The sequence below is a fragment of the Lagenorhynchus albirostris genome, chromosome 13, assembly GCF_949774975.1.
Source record: "Lagenorhynchus albirostris chromosome 13, mLagAlb1.1, whole genome shotgun sequence".
In the NCBI taxonomy this organism is placed as follows: Eukaryota; Metazoa; Chordata; class Mammalia; order Artiodactyla; family Delphinidae; genus Lagenorhynchus; species Lagenorhynchus albirostris.
In genome coordinates this window covers 38,219,173-38,241,149 of record NC_083107.1, presented here as the reverse complement: position 1 = coordinate 38,241,149, position 21,977 = coordinate 38,219,173, and positions in this window count along the sequence as shown.

The following is a 21,977-nucleotide window of genomic DNA, read 5'->3' as shown; positions in this document are numbered from 1 at the left end:
AAGATGGAAAGTTCTTGTGTTTTCTCTCCTTTGACCCCTGGCCCACTGCTTTCTCCACCAAGCTTTATACTATACCCTGTCCCACAGGAAACGCACTCCCCAACATTGTCAACTCCCCCTTATCCCAGGAAGTACCTCCATCCCCTTGCCATGAAAGCTGGCTCTCCCAGAGGACTGGTTACCCTGCACCTGCCTCTAGCGAAGGTCTGGTTTTCTGAAGTCCCCAGGACCACAGGCAGGGCTGGCATTCACTCAGCTGTCAGTGCCACTCACAAAGCATCACTTCTGCTTTGAGATTTGTGACATGCTGTTGTTCCACTGTCACCTGTTCATCTACTGGTCAAGGCTGTATGGAAGACTTTGGGGTCTCATTTCCATCCAGCACCACGTATTTTGCGTGGCTTCAGCAACCATGTAAATAACCAGTCCATCATAGTAGCCTCTTTATACCACCCACACCTGGGACCTTCCCCTGGACCTCAAATTTACACTAGTAATTGTCTCCCCAGCTCACTCAGTACCCCATCTCACCATATGCATCCTTCATTCTCATTAAGATGTCCACTGCATTTTCTCCCTATAGCTCAGGCTTGTCACTTCCTATCCAGCCTACACGCTCACTATTATTTTCCACCTTACTATACTTATCCACTTATATTTCTTCCCCAACTTTTCCCCCAGCCAAAATCACAACGGAATAAATCCATCTGTTCTCCTTTTCTGTTCCTACACTAATCACTGCTAGTGAAGATATCATTAGCAAATATTTATTGACAACAACTGTATGAGGCAGTACCATTATTATCTGCATATTACAAAAGTGAGAAATAAAGCCCAGAAGAAATAAGTAAATTGCCCTAGATCACACAGCTAGTAAGCCAGACAGTCTGCCTTAATCAGATGTCTTTAAAGTATGTAAAGTAAAAATTGATAGAACTACAGGGAGAAATTGACAAATTAATCATCAAAGTGGGAAATTTCAATTTACCTCCCCAAATTATTGATAAGTTAGGCATTCCAAAACTTAGTAAAGAAATACGTGCTGAGAACACTTAGCAAGTTGGATTTAGTGGGCATGCATGAAACCCTGATCCCAACAGTTAGACAGTATATATGGTATATTTACCAAAATCGCCAATGTACTAGGCCAGTGATTCTCAACATTTTTGGTCTCAGGACCTCTTTATACTATTAAAAATTACTGAAGACTCCAAAAAACTTTAGTTCATGGAAGTTATATTTACTACATTAGAAATTAAAACTGAAAGATGATTTATGTGTTTATTAACTTAATAAATACAAATATTTATTTAAATTAACAATAATAATAACATTGTATGTTAACATAAATAACATTTTTATGAAAAATTGCTTTGTTCATTAGTGAGAAAAATGGCATTGTTTCATTTTGGCAAATTTCTTTAATGCCTGGCTTAATAGAAAACAGCTGGGGCTTCCCTGGTGGCGCAGTGGTTGAGAGTCCGCCTGCCGATGCAGGGGACACGGGTTCGTGCCCCGGTCCGGGAGGATCCCACATGCCACGGAGCGACTGGGCCCGTGAGCCATGGCCGCTGAGCCTGCGCGTCCAGAGCCTGTGCTCCACAATGGGAGAGGCCACAGCAGTGAGAGGCCCGCGTACCGCAAAAAAAAAAAAGAAAAGAAAAAATAGCTGGATTTTCCCAGGAGCATCTGTTGTGATAGGTTGTTTTGGTTGAAGTCTATGAAGTCCAGCCTCACCCATGGGAATGAGAAAAGCAGCCCCTGAGATCCAGCAGGAGTTGGTGTTGCTGGGAGCTGGCCTGGCAGTCACAGCTGGCCTTGGTGGTCAAGGTCACAGAACATCCCCTCAGACAGAGCCACTCTGTGACCATGATGAACCAAAACGTAAACAAGACCATGAACTTGTCTAAGCCACGCAAGTAGCCAAACATCTCCCTATTCTGGCTGGGTAACCACTTCTTCTTTACCAACTACAGCATTGCTCCAGTCAACCCTTCTGTGTTAGTTTCCTGTGGCTACTGAAAGAAATACCACAAACCTGGTGACTTGAAACAACAGAACTTTATTCTCTCCCAGTTCTGGAGTCAGAGTGAGAAGGCAAGGTGTCGGCAGGGCCACACTTCATCTAAAGGCTCTAGGGGAGAATCCTTCCTCATCTCTTCCAGCTTCTGGAGGGCTCTAGGAGTTCCTTGGCCTGTGGTCACATCACTTCCAGTGTCTGCTTCTGCTCTCCCATGACCTTTTCTTTGTGTCTGCCTCAAATGTTCCTCTGCCTTTCTCTGTAAGCGTACTTACATGGAGTACACTAACTCATGGAGTTAGCACCTGCCCGGGTAAATCCAGGATGATCTCATCTGTAGATCTTCAACTTAATCACAATTGTCTGCAAAGACTTTTTTTTTTTTCCCAGATAACTAACATTCACATGTTATGGGGTAAGGATGTGAACATATCTTTTGAGGGGTCACCATTCAATCCATTATACCTTCCTACAGATAAGATTTATTAAGGACCCTAATCATAGAATTACCACCATATCCTGACAGTATACAATATAGAACAAAGCTCTGCTTTCCTAAACCCTCCCCCCATATCACCTAACCAAACCCAAATCCTATGTTTTTTCTAAAACTATCTTACCAAGACTGTAGACAATCCCTGCTGGTGTATATTCTCCTTCCCTGCAATGAAGAATAAACCCACCTTGTTCAATTACTGCTCTGTTCTTGGCGGTGTTTGGCTGGAAGGCATTGACACATGGACATGTAGCTAGAAAAGGGAGGAGTATTTTAACAGCCTTTTCAAATCGTTGTGAATGTTCTTCTCTGATACTACACCCGAATTCAACAAGTGATAATTTCTTAAAGGTTACTTGACTGTGGAATCTGAAACCCTATCAGTGAACTTTACACACCCTGCTACATGAAAATCCATCAGTCTATTTTGCACTTTGAGTCAATCTTTCATTCATGCATAATTGTGGACATCATTCATTGATCATTTAGGAAAAAAAAAAGGTTCACTGAGGTATAGGTATCTTCCAAAGGTTGACACATTTCATTATACAATGTGTATTGTTAAAAATCACACTTGATATCACCACCAATCTCATTAGAAAAGTCCTTATGTATGAGGAAGCTGTCAACTTTACAGTGGTGGATACCACTGTAAATTCAAATTCCTAAATTTGAATTTTCCCTTGAAGCTCAAATGTTATCACCGACAATAATCATTTTTCCTCAAAGTGGCAGACTTCCTACGACAATTTTCAAGAAAATACCTGCCATATACCCAAGTCTGAAGAACCAAAGTTTGTCAGTTGTTCTCTCCAGTTTTATAAAAAAAAAAAAAAAGCTGATTCTGCTTTCAACGTATTCGCACAAGTGCTTTTCCATGGGAAAACCATCGTATTTTGGAATACAGCAAAAATGCTTTATGTGTACTTTACATTTTGTCAAACAGAATAATAAAAAAAAGATGTGTTCTCAAGGTTCAAGACTTACTAAAAGTATAATTTTTTAATGCTTCGTCAAGGGTATTCTTAAGTGAAACCAGCTTTATGGTGGTGAAGAATAAAATGACATGCTTCGTCAAGGACATTCTTTTTTCTTTTCTTTTTTTTTTTTTTTGCGGTACGCGGGCCTCTCACTGTTGTGGCCTCTCCCGTTGCGGAGCACAGGCTCCGGACGCGCAGGCTCAGCGGCCATGGCTCACAGGCCCAGCCGCTCCGCGCCATGTGGGATCTTGTCGGACCGGGGCACGAACCTGTGTCCCCTGCATCGGCAGGCGGACTCTCAACCACTGCGCCACCAGGGAAGCCCAAGGACATTCTTAAGTGAAACCAGCTTTATGGTGGTGAAGAATAAAATGACTGCTAGTACAGTTTGATGCCACCGCCTGGGTTCATGCTAGGGCACCAGCAGTTGTACTCACCATGTGCAAATAGCAGCACAGTGAAAAAAAACAAATAATGTCCCAGTATTGTTATGAAAATAGTTTTGACTTCGTAGTTCTCCTAAACCCGTCTTGGGAATCCCCAGGGATCTGCAGACTATACTTGAGAACTGCTGATAGTATAAAGCAGTCTCAACAAATAGAAAGAATAGGTATCAATCATACAGAACAAACTCTGCCCACAATGCAATTAAATAAGACTCAATTACCAAAAAAAAAAAGTCCCCTTACATTTGGAAATTTCAGAACATTTTTTTAAACAATCGATGGGTCAAAGGAGAAGTCATAACAGAATTTTTTTAAAAACATGCTTAGAACTGAATGATGACAAAAATACAACATGACAAAACTTGTGAGATGCAGCAAAAGTGATACTTAAGGAAAATTTGTAGTCTTAAATGCTTATGTTAGAAAAGAAGAAAGACTAAAAATTAATCACCTAAATACTTAAGTTGAAAGTAGCAACAGAATGGGCCCAAAAAACTTAGAAAGAAGATGCTGATAAGGTTAAGAGAAAAATTAAAGAAATAGAAGGAAGAAAGAAATGATAGGAAGGATCAATAAACCCAAAAGTTGATTCTTTGAAAAGATACAAACTTCCAAAAAGGGAACACTCATGCTCTGTTGGTGGGATTGTAAATTGGTGCAGCCACTGTGGAAAACAGTGTGGCGATTCCTATCACAATTAAAAAATAGAACTACCATATGATCCAGCAATTTCACTTCTGGGTATTTACCTAAACAAAATCACTGATTAGAAAAGATATATGCACCCCAGTGTTCATTGCAGTGTTATTTACAATAGCCAAGATATGGAAGCAACCTAGCGTCCATCAATAGATGAATGGATTAAGAAGATGTATGTACACACACACACACACACACACACACACACACACACACAATGGAATATTACTCAGCCATAAAAAAGTGAAATCTTGCCTCTTGCCATTTGGAACAATATGAATGGATCTAGAGGTTATTATGCTAAGCGAAATAAGTCAAAGAAAGACAAATACTGTATGATATCACTTATATGTGAAATCTAAATAACAAAAACACAAACAAAACAAATGAAAACACACTCAGGTACAGAGAACAAATAGGTGGTTCCCAGCAGGGAGGAGGTTGGGGTGGGTGAGGAAATAGGTGATGGGGATTAAGAGGTACAAACCTCCAGTTATAGAATAAATAAACCACAAGGATGTAATATACAGCATTGGGAATGTGGTCAGTAATATTGTAATAACTTTGTATGGAGACAGATGGTTATGAGACTTACCGTGGTCCTCATTTCATAATGTATGCAAAGGACAAATCACTATGTAGTACACCTGAAACTAACATAAATTGTTCATCAACTAAATTTCAATTTTAATAAAAGGGAAAAAATACAGTTTAAGAAAAATATATATATTTTCAAATTTATTTATTTATTTTTGGCTACTTTGGTTCTTCGTTGCTGTACGCGGCTTTCCCCAGTTGCAGAGAGCGGGGTCCACTCTTTGTTGCGGTACGTGGGCTTCTCATTGCGGTGGCCTCTCTTGTTATGGAGCACAGGCTCTAGGCACGCGGGCTCAGTAGCTGTGGCTCACGGGATCTAGAGCACAGGCTCAGCAGTTGTGGCGCACAGGCCTAGTTGCCCCACGGCCTGTGGGATCTTCCCGGACCAGGGCTCAAACCCGTGTGCCCTGCACGGGCAGGCGGATTCCTAACCACTGCGCCACCAGGGAAGCCCAAGAAAAATATATTTTAAAGATATTAACCAATAAAACAAATAGCAGAATGGAGAGAACAGAGCAAAGAGTCAGTGAAACGACAAAATATTTCAATTCTTTCTGATTTTAATTCTTCTGGATAAATATATTTTTTGGAAATCAGGATCTTGAAGAGCTGTTTGCACCCCCATGTTCATTGCAGCATTATTCACAATAGCCAAGATATGGAAATAACCTAAATGTCCATTGACAGATGAATGAGTAGAGAAAATATGGTACATCCATACAAAGGAATATAATTCAACCTTAAAAAAGGAAGGAAATCTTGACATATGTGACAACATGGATGAACTTGGAAGACATTGCTTTAAGTGAAATGAGCTAGTCACAGAAGTACAAATACTGCATGATTCTGCTTCTGTGAGGTATCTAAAATAGTCAAACTCAGAGAAGCAGATAGTAGAATAGTGGTTGCCAGAGGCTAGGGTGGAGTGGGGCAGAGGGCGGGGAATGGGGGGGAGTTGTTGTTCAATGGGCATAAAGTTTCAGTTATGCAAGACGAGTCCTAAGTTCTAGAGATCTGCTGTATAACACAGTGCCTACAGTTAACAATACTGTATTGTGCACTTTAAAAACGTGTTGAAAGGGTAGATCTCATATTGTGTTCTTACCACAAAAAAGACAGGGAGCACAAGGAAACTTTTGGAGGTGATGGCTATGTTTATTACCTTGATCGTGATGATGGTTTCATGGGTGTATGCGTAGGTCCAAACTTACCAAATTACATACATTAAAGTTGTGCAGTTTTTTGTATATCAATTACTCCTCAATAAAGCTGTTAATTAAAAAAACATAAAAGAATGAAACAAGTGATATCACTACAGACCCTGAAGACATCAAAAGGATAATGAGGGAATACTAAAAACAAACAAAACAAAAAACTCTGAACACCTAAATGTGAAGAACTAATTCCTTGAGGAACACAAACTACCATAACTTACCCAATATCAACTAGTTCATTTGAATAGCCCTATAACTATTAGGGAGATTGAATTCAAAATTTTATAACTCCCAAAAAAGAAATCTCCAGGCCTAGATGGCTTCACTGGAGAATTCTCCCAAACAATTACATAAGAGTTAACACCAACTCTACAGAATCTCTTCCAGAAAATGGAAGAGGACATTTCCTAATTCATTTTATGGACCTAATATTACCCTGATACCAAAACCAGGCAAAGATAGTGCAAAAAAGAAACTACAGACCAATGTCTCTCATGACCTTAGATGCAAAAATCCTCAACAAAATATTAACAAATCCAACCCAACAATATATAAAAAAGAATTAAATGCCATGACCAAGTGGAATTTATTCCAGGTATTCAAGACTAGTTCAACATTTTAAAAACAATCAATGTAAACCACCTGTCAACAAGCTAAAGAATAAAAAATTACATGATCAGATTAATTGATGCAGAAAAAAATCCATTTGACAAAATTCAGTACCCATTTATGATAAAAAATAGGAATAGAGGGGAAATGCCTCAACTTTGTAAGAGCATCTGCAAAAAACCCAGAGCTAACATTATTGTTCATGGTAAAGGAATGAGTGCTTTCCCCCTAAGATCAGGAACAAGGCACCTTCCCACCTCTCATATTCAGCGTAGTGCTAGATGTTTGCAAATAAAGGTTTGTCTTATGTTGATGTATCTTGGAAGTGATTAAACACTTATTGTTGAGATCAAACACTCATAAGTTGTCCAATACAGAGGAGCTGCAGGTGGTGGGTTAAAGTGGCCAAGGAAAGCCCACCTCTCCCCACCGTTTGTCTGTTCCAAAGGAACATGTCTGGAATGCAAAGTGTACATGTAACACCTGGAAACCCACAGGTCCCAAGAGGCCCAGGCAGGTGTCCAAACAAGTGAAGAGAGGCTACTATGACTTCCCACCCTAGGAGGTTATTGCAGCCAGGATTGTGGCCACACAAATATCTGGCCCCTCTCAAAGTAAACTTTATTATTTTCTAGGTTTACTATTTCCTTAATGATATGATTCGTAATGTATTTGAAAGGCGAAATATTCTAGACACCTCAAATCATTTTTTTTTAAGAAGATGTTGGGGGTAGGAGTTTATTAATTAATTTATTTATTTTTGGCTGTGTTGGGTCTTTGTTTCTGTGCGAGAGCTTTTTCTAGTTGCGGCGAGCGGGGGCCACTCTTCATCACGGTACGCAAGCTTCTCACTATCACGGCCTCTCTTGTTGCGGAGCACAGGCTCCAGACGCACAGGCTCAGTAGTTGTGGCTCACGGGCCTAGTTGTTCCGCGGCATGTGGGATCCTCCCAGACCAGGGCTCGAACCCGTGTCCCCTGCCTTAGCAGGCAGATTCTCAACCACTGCGCCACCAGGGAAGCCCCTCAAATCACTTTTTAAACCAAGTTAGATTCAAATAAGATTCAAAAATTAATATATAATCCCCTTGGTTCTTAACAGCTAGGCAGTCCTGCCCAGAATGCACAGCTGAAGAGATGTAGCAGGTCACCTGGTCCTTCCTTAAAATTTCTGTGCCTCAGTTTCCTCACCTGTACAGTCGTGATCATAATAATTCTTATCTGGTAGGGATGTGGAAGGGATTAAAGGAGGTAATTCAGGTGAAGCATTTAGAACAGTGCTTGCCTCTGGTAGGCCTCCTGAGGAGAAGTGCTCCTAGCCTTCTGCCCACAGTTACTGGGGAGTCGGTCTTTTGCAAGGGCACCAGGGAAACTGCTTTCTATGAATCTCATTCTGTATCCAGACGTGAGTAGTCAACACTGTAGTTGCTCATCACCATTAGCTGACGGCTGATGAAAGGAGATAGCATTAAGAAGCGAAGCCCGAGATCACTCACTGGCTGCCTGCAACTGCATCCATTGATGTCTTATTTGGTCTGATTTTCTTCACCTGCCTGGCCCCCTAAGGCATTTGAGTTTGTGATGTCTGATGTTTTGCTAATCTACATTATAGAATTCCCCACCACTTAGGCCAAACAGCCATGGTTGAACGGCTGAGACAGAGCAGTCCTCTCAGAGGCAAGGGAATAAAGGAAAGATTTTAGCATTTGCCATCACTTTAGATAAGTCACTTATTTAAAGTTTCTCATGTAAAACCTTAACACTAAGTGGAGGAGGGGCTGAGGGTGGATTTAAAGGATTTTCAAGGGTACTTTGTGTTATCTGCTGTGCAGATGTCTTCTGTTTGCCCTACTGGTCCTCTCTCCACCTTCCCCACCATGCTCTGTGCCCAGGACTGCATCACCAGGTTGTATTGCCCTCTGGCTTCCAGTTGAGTTCAGGCAAAGGTTGGGGGTAGGGGTGGGGGACACCAGCAGAGATGGAGGGGCAGGAGAGCAAGGTTGGGGTGTCTCTGCTCCTCTCAGGTGACCATGTCCATACAGCTGAACACTACCATGTTCATACAGCTCTGTCTCTGGGTTCCTGCGACTCCCCTACTCCCTCCCATGGCCCCTGCAGGTCTAGTAGTGGAAACAAAGCTTGCTATTAAACACGCTTGGTACCTACACAGAGCCGACACCTTGGTAAGTAGTCCCTGTGAAATAATAAGGAATATATATTGGTCTCTGCCCCTGGTTCCTGGTTCCTGACACAGAGCTCCTAAAATCCTTGTAAATAAGGGTGCTAGGAAAATCGTTTGCTCTGTCAGTCAGTCTCTGATCCCTATTCCTGACCCAGAGCTCCTAAGACATTTGTATTGATAATTTTCTGGGTGATAGGAATGTCTTTTGTTCTAATGAGACAAGTCTGGCTGGGCTCCTGGATGGAGCCCTGGTCTGGGAAGGTCCCGCATGCCGAGGAGCAGCTAAGCCCGTGCACCACAACTACTGAGCCTGCACTCTAAAGCCTGTGTGCCACAACTACGAGCCTGCGTGCCACAACTACTGAGCCCGTGCACCTACAGCCAGCGCTCCGCAACAAGAGAAGCCACCAAAATGAGAAGCCCATGCACCACAACTAGGAGTAACCCCTGATTGCTGCAACTAGAGAAATCCCGCACGCAGCAACGAAGACCCAACGCAGCAAAAAATAAATTAATTCATTCATTAAAAAAGAAGAAAAGAATGACTCTCAAGTTTCTATCTTAGGTGAATAGGGATTACCAGCTGATAAGGGATAAGAAGGATAATAAACTATTGACACACAACTTGGATGCATCTCCAGGGATTTTTGTGGGGTGTTACAGCACCATGTCAGCAATTTATGCTCAAGTGGTTCAAAGAAAAACTGTTCTTTGCAGTATTCTTGAAAGCCTGAAATTATTTCAAAGAGAAAAAGAGTAACTGGCAGAGCTTAAAGTCTAATTGTACACGAGAGAGGCAGGAGTCAAGAATGACTCCCAAGTTTCTAGCTTAGGTGATAAGGGTTACCAGGTGAGACCAAGAATATAAGGTACAGTAATAAGAATATAAGGTAGAGATTCCCTTTTAATATTGCATTTTAATTTATCAAGGTTATTTTGACAAATTCTTGTACTTTCAGCTAAATTCTAAAAGTTGCCTGTGGTCAGATGATTTGGTACCAGAAATCCTGAGTCTCATTCCTGGCTCTAAATTAACACAGAACACTTAATTTCTTCAATGCTTGCTTTTTCATTTACAAAGTGAGACTAATAACTCTAGTCTGCAAAGTACTTTCCTCAGGAGAGAGTCATAATTTGAGTGCAAATAACTGCTTGTAATTTTTCAAACATAAAATTCTACTTGATGTTCACCTAATAGTATTCAAAACACAATGTCCCAAACTGTTTCCTAAAAGTGATTATTTTTTAAACCATCAATTCAATTTGAGGTAATTTTATGCCATGGAGATTAAATTAGAACTAATTCATATAAAAATAATATCCTTTAACACTAGCCATAACAGTTGGACATTGTATTAATAGGAAGATTGTGCAACACGAGGAAGGTGGGGGAAGAGATAAAAACAGCAAAAAGTCAATTTCTACATAGAACTCCATGTTTCCATAATTATTGGTATCTACTCCTCCTATAAGTTTTCTCAGAAAGCAGCAGACAGAATTATATATAGTCCCAGCCATGAAACTAATGAACTCAATACAAAGGATACTGGTAGACATCATGAGAGATTCTACCGTGGGGTATTAGTGTCAGACTTTAATGCTGAAGGCCAGATTTGGAGCCATACCTTAATCTCAATGGGACTGATGGAGCTATAGAGTGTTCAGGTAGACACTGGGTCCCAACAAGAAGCTTTTGTTTGCATATTGTCAAGCCCCCTCCTTCACCTCATCAGAGTGTCTTTCAGGTTGTTCTTGAGAAGACCAGGAAAGCTGAGGGGGAAAAAATAGTGCACATATTCATCATCTCTCCTCACAGAGAAACAATGATTTTTATAGTACAGTAATTTTTAAAATGTTATTCCTCCTTCCTATTTTAATGTGAGTTTTTAGTTTGAATACACTCATAAAATGATAATAGTCATAAATTCATGAAATATGCCTACAGTAGCAGAAATAGAAGAAACAAGTGCTTAGAACACGCCTGAATAAGATTCTACAGTCCCTGTGCAGGATTTGAGGGGCCATAGGTCACAGAATCATTAATTTCAAAAAAAAATATTATTGAAGTATAAGGTACATACAGAAAAGTGCACAAATCCTAAATGTACAAATCGATAAATAATAAAAAGTGACCACATCTATGTAACCAACAATCTGGTCAAGAAATGGTAATCTATGAAAAAACTAAATAGAATAGTGGTTAATGTTGGGAGCTGTCATCTGGGAGGGGGGCACACCGCTGGAACTTGAAAATGTTCTATATCTCAATCTGGGTGATGGTTATCATAACTGTTTACATACGTAAAAATTATCCTGTACATTTTCTCTACTTAAGTTATAATTCAATAAAAAAATTTAAGGATTGGTTTTGAACTGCATGTAAATGGAACTGTACCACATGTGTTCTTTTGTATCTTGCTCAACAGTATGTTTGGGAAATTCATCCATGTAGTTGAATATGTTGCAGTTCATTCATTCTTATTGCCAGCAGTGTTAAATTGTATGAGTATGCCACAGTTTATTTATCCATTCTACTTTTGACTGTATCCAATTTGAGGCTAATATGAATAATATTTCTGTACATGTCTTTTGGTATATGTATGCACACATTTTCTGCAGGGCATATACTTAGAAGTGAAATTGCTGGATCTTAGGGTATGTGTATATTCAGCTGGATATACTGGCAGTTTTACAACATGGTCATTCCAATTTACCTCTCTACCATCAATGTATAAGGATTCCCACTAGCTCCACATCCTAACCAATAATTGCTATGTGTCAGTCTTTGTAATCTTAGTCATTCTGGCAGGAGTGTACAGTACACTGTATTGTTGTTTTCATTTTAATTTCATTGATTTTGAATACTTTTTCATATATTAGTAGTCATTTTGTGAAATCTGTTCCAATCTTTTGCCCATTTTTTAAATAGCTTGTCTGTGTTTGTCTTATTGATTTGAAAGAGTTCTTTATATATTCTGGATATATATCTTACGGCTTGCCTTTTCACTTTCTTAACGGTGTCTTTTGATGAACAGATGTTATTAATGTTGGTTTGGTCCAATTTATCAATCTTTTCCTTCATGGTTAATGCAACTTTGTGTCCTGTTTAAGAAATTCTTTTCATCATGATTATGAAGATTATTTCCTCTATTGCTTTTAGAAGCTTCATACATTCAAATCTGCAATTTCCTGGAGTTTAATTTTCTATATGATGTGATGTAGAGGTCAGGTTTCATTTTTTTTTTCCGTTTGGATATCCAATTGTACCAGTACTATTTATTGAAAAGATCATCTTTCCCCGCTGCTCTGAAGTGTCACTTTTGCCATAAATCAAATGTTTCTATGTGTGTCTATTGCTGGTCACACTATTCTGTCCAATTGGTCTACAGACCTTAGTATCTGTCCTTGCACAATACTAAGCTGTCTTAATAACTGTAGACATGTAATAAGTTTTACTCAGTAGCAAGTCCTTCTACTTTATTCTTCTTTTTAAAAATTCTTAGCTATTTTTGGCTTTTTGCATTTCCATATAAATTTCAAATTTGGCTTGTCAAAACCCACCAAAACAAGCAAACAGAAAGCTTGCTAAGATTTTTATTGAGGCTGCATGAATATTTAGATCAATTTAAGGAGAATTATATTCTAGTCCATGAATGTGTTGTTTTCCTCCATTTATACATTTGAGAGTAAATTGTAGCCATGATTTCATTTTACCTCTAAATATTTCAATCTGTATTTTGTAAAAGCAATGATATTCTCTTACATAACCACAATACACATATCAAAATCAGGAAATGAACATTGATATAATACTATTCTCTAATCTGCATGCATTATTTAAATTTCATTAATGCCTTCAATAACATCCCCTGTAGCAAAAGAGAAAATAAGTGATGTGGTGTGTTTGGTTTTTGGTTTTTGGTTTTTCTGGTCCAACGTCCAATCCAGAATCACATATTACATTTATTTGTTATGTCTCTTTAGTCTTCCTTAATCTGGAACATTTCCTGAGTCTGTCTTTGTTTGGAAATGTTTAAGAATACAGGCCAGTTATTTTTTGTACATCCCTGATTTGGTTTTGTCTGATATTCCCTCATGGTTGGCTGCAGGTTATGCATTTGGGGAAGAAAAAACAATGAAAGTAACTTTGTCTCTCTCTTTGTGCACCATATCAAGAGGTACATAATGTCCATTTTTCCCTTTGCTGGTAATGTTAATTTTGCCCACTTGGTTGAAGTAGTATCTGCCAGTCTTCTCAACTGTAAGGTTACCTATTTTCCCTACTTCACGTGTTTTGAGTTTTTTGATGCTATTTTTAAACTATCATTTTCTGATTGTTGATGGTATATAGAAATTCAATTGATTATAGTAGATTAAACTTGTATCCATCAACCTCTCTAGACTCTCACTTCTCTATAATTTGCAATGTTTTAACTTTTTAAATTGTTTTCATTCTAATAATTTATTGGTAGATTATTTATGAATTTTCTACGTATACAAGTATGTCAGTTATATATAATGACAGTTTTTTCCTCCTGTTACAAAGCCTTATACCTTTTATTTTGTTTCTTGCCTTTTGTACTGTCTAGGACAATATTAAATAGAAATGGTGATAGTGTATATCCTTCTCTTGTTCCCAATTTCAGGGGGAAAGGTTTTGATATTTTACTCTTTAATACAATATTTGCAATAGATATTTGGAGAATCACTTAACATATTAGGGAAGACTCTTTCTATCCATTGGCACTAGACCTTTTTTTTCAGTCATGAATATATGTAGAATTTTACCAAATGCCCTTTTTTCTCTATTAAGTTAACAATACTTTGCCTTTATTCTGTATACATAGTTAATTACACTGATTAACGTTTTAATGTTAAACCAACCTTGCACTGCTGGAATAAACTCAACCTAGTTATACGCAATTGTTAAGGTATTTGCTAGGTTCTTATTTTAAGACTAAATTGCAGTTACCCCCAAATGGCTAAAAAAAAAATCCCGAATATTATTTGGTTTAATTTATGCCCAGGTTATGGTCAATTTTGGTAAATGTTTTAGGCTCCCTTTCCCATGTGCTACGGTCATGTAACAAATCACCAAAACTTAACAGCTTAGAACAGTAATAACCATTTTTGTCTCTCATAGTGTCTGTGTCAAGAATTTCAGAGCAACTCAGCAGACTCAGTTCTGCTCAAGGTCTCTTATGAGGTTTAAGTCTGATTGGTTGGGATTGGAGTTACCTCAAAAGCTTCTTCACTCAAATCCCTTGTGCCTAGGCTGGGGAGACTCCAACAACTGGATTTTGGAACACTTGGGGCTCCTCAACCATCCCCTCTAACTCTGTGTGGTTAGAGCACATCTCCAGCACAGCAGCTTTGGTGTGGTAGGACTTCATATATAGCAGCTCAGAGTTCCCAAGGAACATGTCCCAAGAGGCAGGCAGAGGGAAGCTGCTTTGCCTTTTATGATCTAGCCTTAGAAGTCACACAGCATCATTCCACCAAACTACTGGTTACAAAAGCCCACTCAGTTTCAAGGGTTGGGAACATAGGCCCCATCTCTCAGTGGAGGAGTGGCAAGTCACATTGTAAGGAGAACATGTGATATATATTGGTGAGGCCAGCTTTAGAAAATGTAACCTGCCAGAGCCACATCCCACAAGCCCCACAGCTTGTAGGATCTTATCTCTACCCCCAATAGCATAGTGCCCATCTTCTCGTCATTGTCCTTCACTCACAGCCGCATGGTGAAGTCTCACAAGCTCGCTCTTAAGGCCCATCTCTCAAATATCCTCCCTAGAGTTTTGGAGGGTGAGGAAGGGCCCTAGTGGGCTTACAAAATGGGTATCACACATCACCCAGGCTAGAGGTCCTGAGAAATGCCATTATGCCCTTGGGACAACTGGACAGACCCCTGAATGCCTCTTCATTTCAATGTCCCAAGATGAAATTCTTTCCTCAGTGCCTCAAACATCTCCTCAGTAAGGGCCTCCTCCCGACCAGGATTGTGTTAGGAGCTGGTAGGGTGGAGAGATGTGTCTGTAGACGTGTCAGACATGATCCAGAGGACATAGGGGACATTAAAGGATGCTAAGCCAAGAAGTATCATGAGCAGGTTTGCACTTTAGAAAAATCATCGCTATGTGAATAAGTAACGCAAGAGCAAGATTTTAAACCTTTAGAAAATAGCAGAAAAAATACAAGAGAAAAGTGAATGGGTGTCAGATTCGGTGCCAAAGACTTGAGAAAAAGTCAAAATGCAGAAGAAAGGAAGAGATTAACGTGAGAATAAATAATCTATATGGAAAATAGAGGAGTTGAAATATGCAGCTAGTTTTCTTCTTGAATAGAACATATAGAATAAAATATTCAAAGATAATAGAAGAAAACATCACCTAATGTGAAGGAAAACGTAAATGCACAGATCATAAGGATTCAATAGAATTTCTGATTCAAGCTGATTGATGGATTTCACTCAAGAAGGATGCCACCAACAGTCAAGAATATCGGGAACTTTTTGGAAAATATAAAGCAGATGAAACAAGACTGATGGAAAAGCTGAAGACAAACAAATATGAGTGTTCTGAGCAGACCAAGATGCCAAGATCAGTGGCAGTAAGAAGTAGGAGTAAGATTAGCCTACAAAGTTTTGAGTTGGCAAAGTTTTTAACTAAGGGACTGTGGAAGAGTTGAACCCACGCGCCCTTCAGAATACCTAGCCCCATATTTTTCCCTCAGGTCAAAATCTTCTAAACAAATCACCAAATAGAAGAGACTGCAGGGCTTCCCTGGTGGCGCAGTGGTTGAGAGTCTGCCTGCCAATGCAGGGGACGCGGGTTCGTGTCCCAGTCCAGGAAGATCCCACATGCCGCGGAGCGGCTGGGCCCGTGAGCCATGGCCGCTGAGCCTGTGCGTCCGGAGCCTGTGCGTCCAGAGCCTGTGCTCCGCAGCGGGAGAGGCCACAACAGTGAGAGGCCCGCGTACCGCAAAAAAAAAAAAGAGAATACAAAAGAAACCCAATGTATTTTAAGATTTGGAAATAGATAATTTCTGGATATCTCACCCATTTATTCATATATTCAGTAAAAATATATAGACACCTAATATATACCAGACACCATTTTAAGCACTAGGCATGTAATATACCAAGAGAATATGTTATAAACATATATCCAAACAAAATATCATTAAATTATTTAAAGCAAGTACATTAGAAATACATTGTATTAGACTTTAAAGCACCTTTTTCATAAATGGTCATATTAAGTAAAAAAATATAAGATCAGAAATAATTTTTTTTTTTTTTGCTTGTTTATATACACGCCAGGAAGCACACATTGAAGAAAACCTGCAATGGAATGGAGTTTGTTTTCCTCAGTTCAAAAGACAGAATTCAGAGCTATAGTAGCAACGACCTCCTCTTCAATTTTTTTTTTTTTCTTGTGCTGCGTGTCTTGCGGGATCTCAGTTCCCCAAGCGGGGACTGAACCCAGGCCACAGCAGTGCAAGCCTGGAATCCTAACCAGTAGGCCTCCAGGGAACTCCCCAACCTCCTCTTCTAAAGAATTTACTCCAAATTCAGTTCAGAGTTAATTTTCACCATCCCATCAGATAAGGGCTCATTTGATCCCTTAGCTATGAAAAAAATGAGTATAGTAACATACTTTGTAAAATACTTGGGTTTGTTAAAAATGCCAGGGATGCATTCAGCAATGGAATCCTATGAAAAGTCATTACAAAAGGTGCTATTTTCATAATCGCCTTTTGTGGAATCCAAAGCGGCAGCAACAATTCCTGGTAGGACTGTCTTTTCCTGTACCATAACCGAGATTGGACAAGGAAACCGTATACCTAATTGATTCAGGAAATCAAAGTAATAAAACTGCCAGCAACAATGCGACCAAGCTATTAGAAGAAGGCTGGTTGAAAATTTAAGCACCCTTTTACTCATTAATCTCCAACTGCTAAAGACAAACAAAAAGTAAAATTAACATGATTGTAAACTAAACACTTGTGTCCTGCAGCTACCGTGCTGGCCTGCTGAGAGGGAATGAGCTGATCAAAGCCAGCGAGTCCACGGAGAACTGCCGGATTAGTGCTGCTTCGGGGAGCGCACAGCCGGGATCCATTACCCAGCCTGTTTCGGGAACAGGTGAATACCGTAATTAATCTTGGCTTCAGTTTGGAGGGGAACAGGGAACCTACCTGCCCTGTCCACTGAGTTTATATGTTAATCCCCCGAGCTCTGGGGAAAAGTTTTTAAATTGGTGTAAAGGCTTTTTCTGCCCTTCCGAATGTGTAGAGAAGAAAGAGCTGGGAAGGGTTGCTGAGATCCCTAACTTCAGGCAGTTAAGACGCCTCCCAGGAAAGCTGTTGATTGCTGCCTTGCTTGGTGTGACTCATCAAAGCGCCCAGAGCAACGGCTCTTCCAATGAAGCTAGCAGGATTTTAATGCAAGAAAATACTTGAAGATGCAGGGGCCCACAAACACAAACCAGGAAATTCAGATACTTGGAATTGGAGTTGCTCTCAGGGGCAAACTCATCTAATCAATGGGCTCTTGAATTGCTTAAATCATGTCCAGGACTTTACATATTATTCTAGATAAAGAAAAATGAATAGGCACCTGCCTTGTCCCTCCTTTGCACCAAATTCATATTTTTAGGCAATTAATTGTACAAACAAAATATCTGCATCAGCAATAGAAATTTCACAGTAGAAACACTGAGGGCTTGTACTAAAATTCAGTGCTGAATGAACTGGGTAGCAAAATAAAACAGAAAGCAATCCTTTTTCTTTGAGGAGACAACAAATTATGGATGTAAGCAAAAGATGCTAGACGGCGTCCTCTGACACCCCTAACATGGAGTGGTAGAGACCACCCTGTCACAGAGAACTGAAGAAAAGCAGGTTGAGAGGCCTGTTAGGAATTGTAACACTTGGGTGCCCCTCCCTCGTTGACATCCTTGGTGACAGGCTGAGGCCCCAGTGAGGCACAAACTAGTCATCCAAGCATAAAACCTTAAAGAGTAAGGTCCTTTTCCCAGAGACACTACACACATTGATAAAAACGTGGCTTCACTATGACTACCTCCCCCATTCCACTCCGTCCTCCCCCACAATTCAATTCGATAACAAAACATTACTACGTATCTGAAATGTCATTGTTGCCCGCTTCTTTTCCTTTTTATTTCATCTGGATCTGATGTCCTACTATTAAAATTTTGCTTGGGGACCTGTCTTAGTTCAGGCTGTTATAACAAGATACCATAGGTTTGGTGTCTTAAACCGCAGAAATTTTTTTCTCACTGTCCTGGGGGCTGGGAAGTTCAGGATCGGGGTACCAGCAGATTTGGTGTCTGGTGAGGGCACTCTTACTAGCTTGCAGATGTCAATCTTCTCATTGTACCCTCATAAAGCAGAAAGCAAAGAGAGAAAGCAAGCTTCTTCCTGTTTCTTTTTCTAAGGGTACTAATCCCATCATGAGGACTCCACCCTAGTTCTAACCTTTGAATTGGAGAGTGAGGGGCACAAACAATCAGAACCTATATCAATTTCTGACAGTATCCAACTCCTATTTGTTCAAAGTCAACTGAGCAATATTGGACATGAATCCGTGGAGAACAAATTCAACCATATATTTTATTTTTGTTGTTCAAAGTAGGGAGGGAGTCCGTGCATGGTTGCCACCTATCACGCAACAAAGCTTGAGGTGAATTCCACATGGTCATTCAGCTTGAGTTAAGGAACACTCTTTAATGGGGAAACTTACAAGCCAAGGGTCAGGAAGAGAAGATGGCATGGTCTCAGGTCTTCCCATTATCCTAGAGAGAGGGATGCTATGGCTAGGTGCTGTGTGTATTCCAGGAGAGGGACATGTCCCTTGAGATAATACTTTCTTAGAGTAAAATTGTGAAAGGGCAACCTTGTCAGAATGTGGAAACAGACTAGAGCCAGCGTGACTGAGTTTAGGTGCCAGCTGCCCAATACCTGGGGATCTCAGGGGCCCTTAAGAAGTTGCAGCCTGGGACTTCCCTGGTGGCGCAGTGGTTAAGAATCTGACTGCCAATGCAGGAGACATGGGTTTGAGCCCTGGTCCAGGAAGAGCCCACATGCCATGGGGCCACTAAGCCCGAGTGCCACAACTACTGAACCTGTGCTCTAGAGCCCAAGAGCCACAACTACTGAGCCCGCATGCCACAACTACTGAAGCCCACATGCCTAGAGGACATGCTCCACAACAAGAGAAGCCACCACAATGAGAAGCCCACGCACCACAACGAAGAGTAGCCCCCGCTCGCTGCAACTAGAGAAAGCCCACATGCGGCAGTGAAGACCCAACACAGCCAAATAAATAAAATAGTTAAGGTTTAAAAAAAAAAGAGAGAAGTTGTAGCCCCTTCTGTTAGGGGTAGAAATCTATCCTAGGAAGCTAAGTTTGGGCATAGCCCATCCTGCTGGCAGAAGGGGAGACCCTAGTCCTTTCTGGCATGATATGTGGGCAACCTCAGTACTAGCTCCCAAGGTCATTTTGGGATGATCATACTCTTCTATTCATTTTTCAAAGAGTGTTAGTAATAACCTGCTAATGGCCAGTGTAAACAGTACCATGCTACAACAATCTGCTAGGTAAAGGAAGTACTTAGATTTAATGGAAGATTGTTCAAAGATGGAAAACTTTTATTGAGTACTTGTATTACATTCAGACACATCAGAATATTAAGTTACAGGGAGAAGGCAAAATGGAGATAGCCTATCAATTGGGGCAAAAAGATGAAGATACGATGAGATGAAGAAAGATGTAAGAGAGAATAATACTTGAAATAAATTAATTTGACAAATATTTATTGAACACCTGTGCTAAGTTCTGAGGATGAGCAGGTGAGCAAGACAGATATGGCCCCTACTTGTCCTACAGACAAGTAAACAGCCCAGTATATCTTAAAAAGCTAAAATATTAATTTTTAAAGAGTTTTTCCTGAATTACTTGTACTAACATTTTAAAACTCTCTCAAGGTGAAACCCTATTTACCTGAATGAACCGAAAAAAAAAAAAAAAGCTGATTGATAAACAGAAGCAATAATAAATTTTAAAGTAGAAATAAATTTTACCTAATCTTTAAAAAAGATTCAGAAAAGTTTTTGAATGTTTATTTTACTCCAGACATATTTTAGGAAAAGACTGTCATACAAAGGCCTATTTAGGGAGAATTTTTAATGTTCAAAAATAAGAATCTTACAAGTGTCCAAGACCCTTCAGGTAACAATAAAGCAACATTTACCAAGCTTTCAAGGAAATGTTATTATCAAATAGAAGGACATTTTCAAATATGCCAGAACTAAGAACACATACCCCCTTTATGAATAAGCTATTTCAAGACACATTCTAGAGCAAGAGATGATCAAAAGAAAAAATTCAAGCATAGGGAAGTTGCAGCTGGAAGAGACTGGCCATAGTACTGAAAACATTTCATTTGTAGGGATGAGACTTGATAATTGGTGTAAATACACTTATAACCCCCCAAAAAAAGATAAAAAAATATGAATAGGCAAGCCTCACAGAAAGAAATACAATACAAATGGCTGGTAAAATATGAAAGATGATCATTTTCACCACTGATCAGAAATATGCAAGTTAAAATCACAAAGAAATACCACTTTCCAACCTATTATATTAATTTAAAAGAATTCTTTTTGAATATTAACAGAGGAATCAGCTTGACAGAGGAACCTATTGGCCAAATTTGGGACAATTTTAGCATCAAAAGAACAATGACTGTAATTGATTGAAAAACACTGACTATACAAGAAACCATGAGTCCATAAGATACTCAAAGAAAAAAAAAGTAAGAATAATAAAACAATCAGGCAAGCAAAGAAAATAAATAAAAACTTCTTTGCAGGTGACCATTACACCAAGTTCTTACTCTGAAAGGGACAGGAATATTTTTCATTTGCAATAGTAATTGTATCACAGGGTGACCTAATAGTCCTAGTTGATGAGGAAAAGCACTTCTTTCAAGAAAAATGCCAGCTATGAATGTAGACAAAATTTGAAAATCACAATTTGCAACCCCTAAGGACATAATTAAGGCAAGAATTATCAGTGAATGCTAAAACTACTAGGTAAAAGTTTGATAGAGAGCTGGATATTCACCTGGTGCCAAAAGTATCACCTCACAGATCACTAGCTAGTTCCAAGATGATTGTCACCACATAAACCCAGTGGTCAATCTTAATATCGCCAACATTGGAATAACCAGAGCTTCATTATGTGACTCCTAGTTACACCATTATGTGATGCAGTGTTTAACCTGAATCTAACTAAGACATCAGTGTCAACTTCCAATAATAAAAAATATGGGGGTTATTGTTAAATGACAATCAGAAAAATCCAGAAATTAGGACATTCTAGGGGAGCAACTATCCTGCTCTTTCCAAGTCAGTGTCATAGGAAAAATAAAAAGCTGAAGGGTTTAAGAGGGAGATAAGGAGGGACAGGAAAAGGGAGTGTCTGTTCTAGATTAAAGTACACTTCAGAGACCCAACAACCAAATGCAATCATAGTTCTTGATTGGATTCTAATATAACAAACTTGCTGCAAAGACATTTTGGGGACAAGTGGGGGAAACTTGGGTGTGTTGATATTATTGTGGTTCTGTAGGGAAGTGTTCTTATTTAGATATGCATATCAGAACATTTAGGAGTGAGGTGAGGGTGGGGGAATTGGACAGTCAA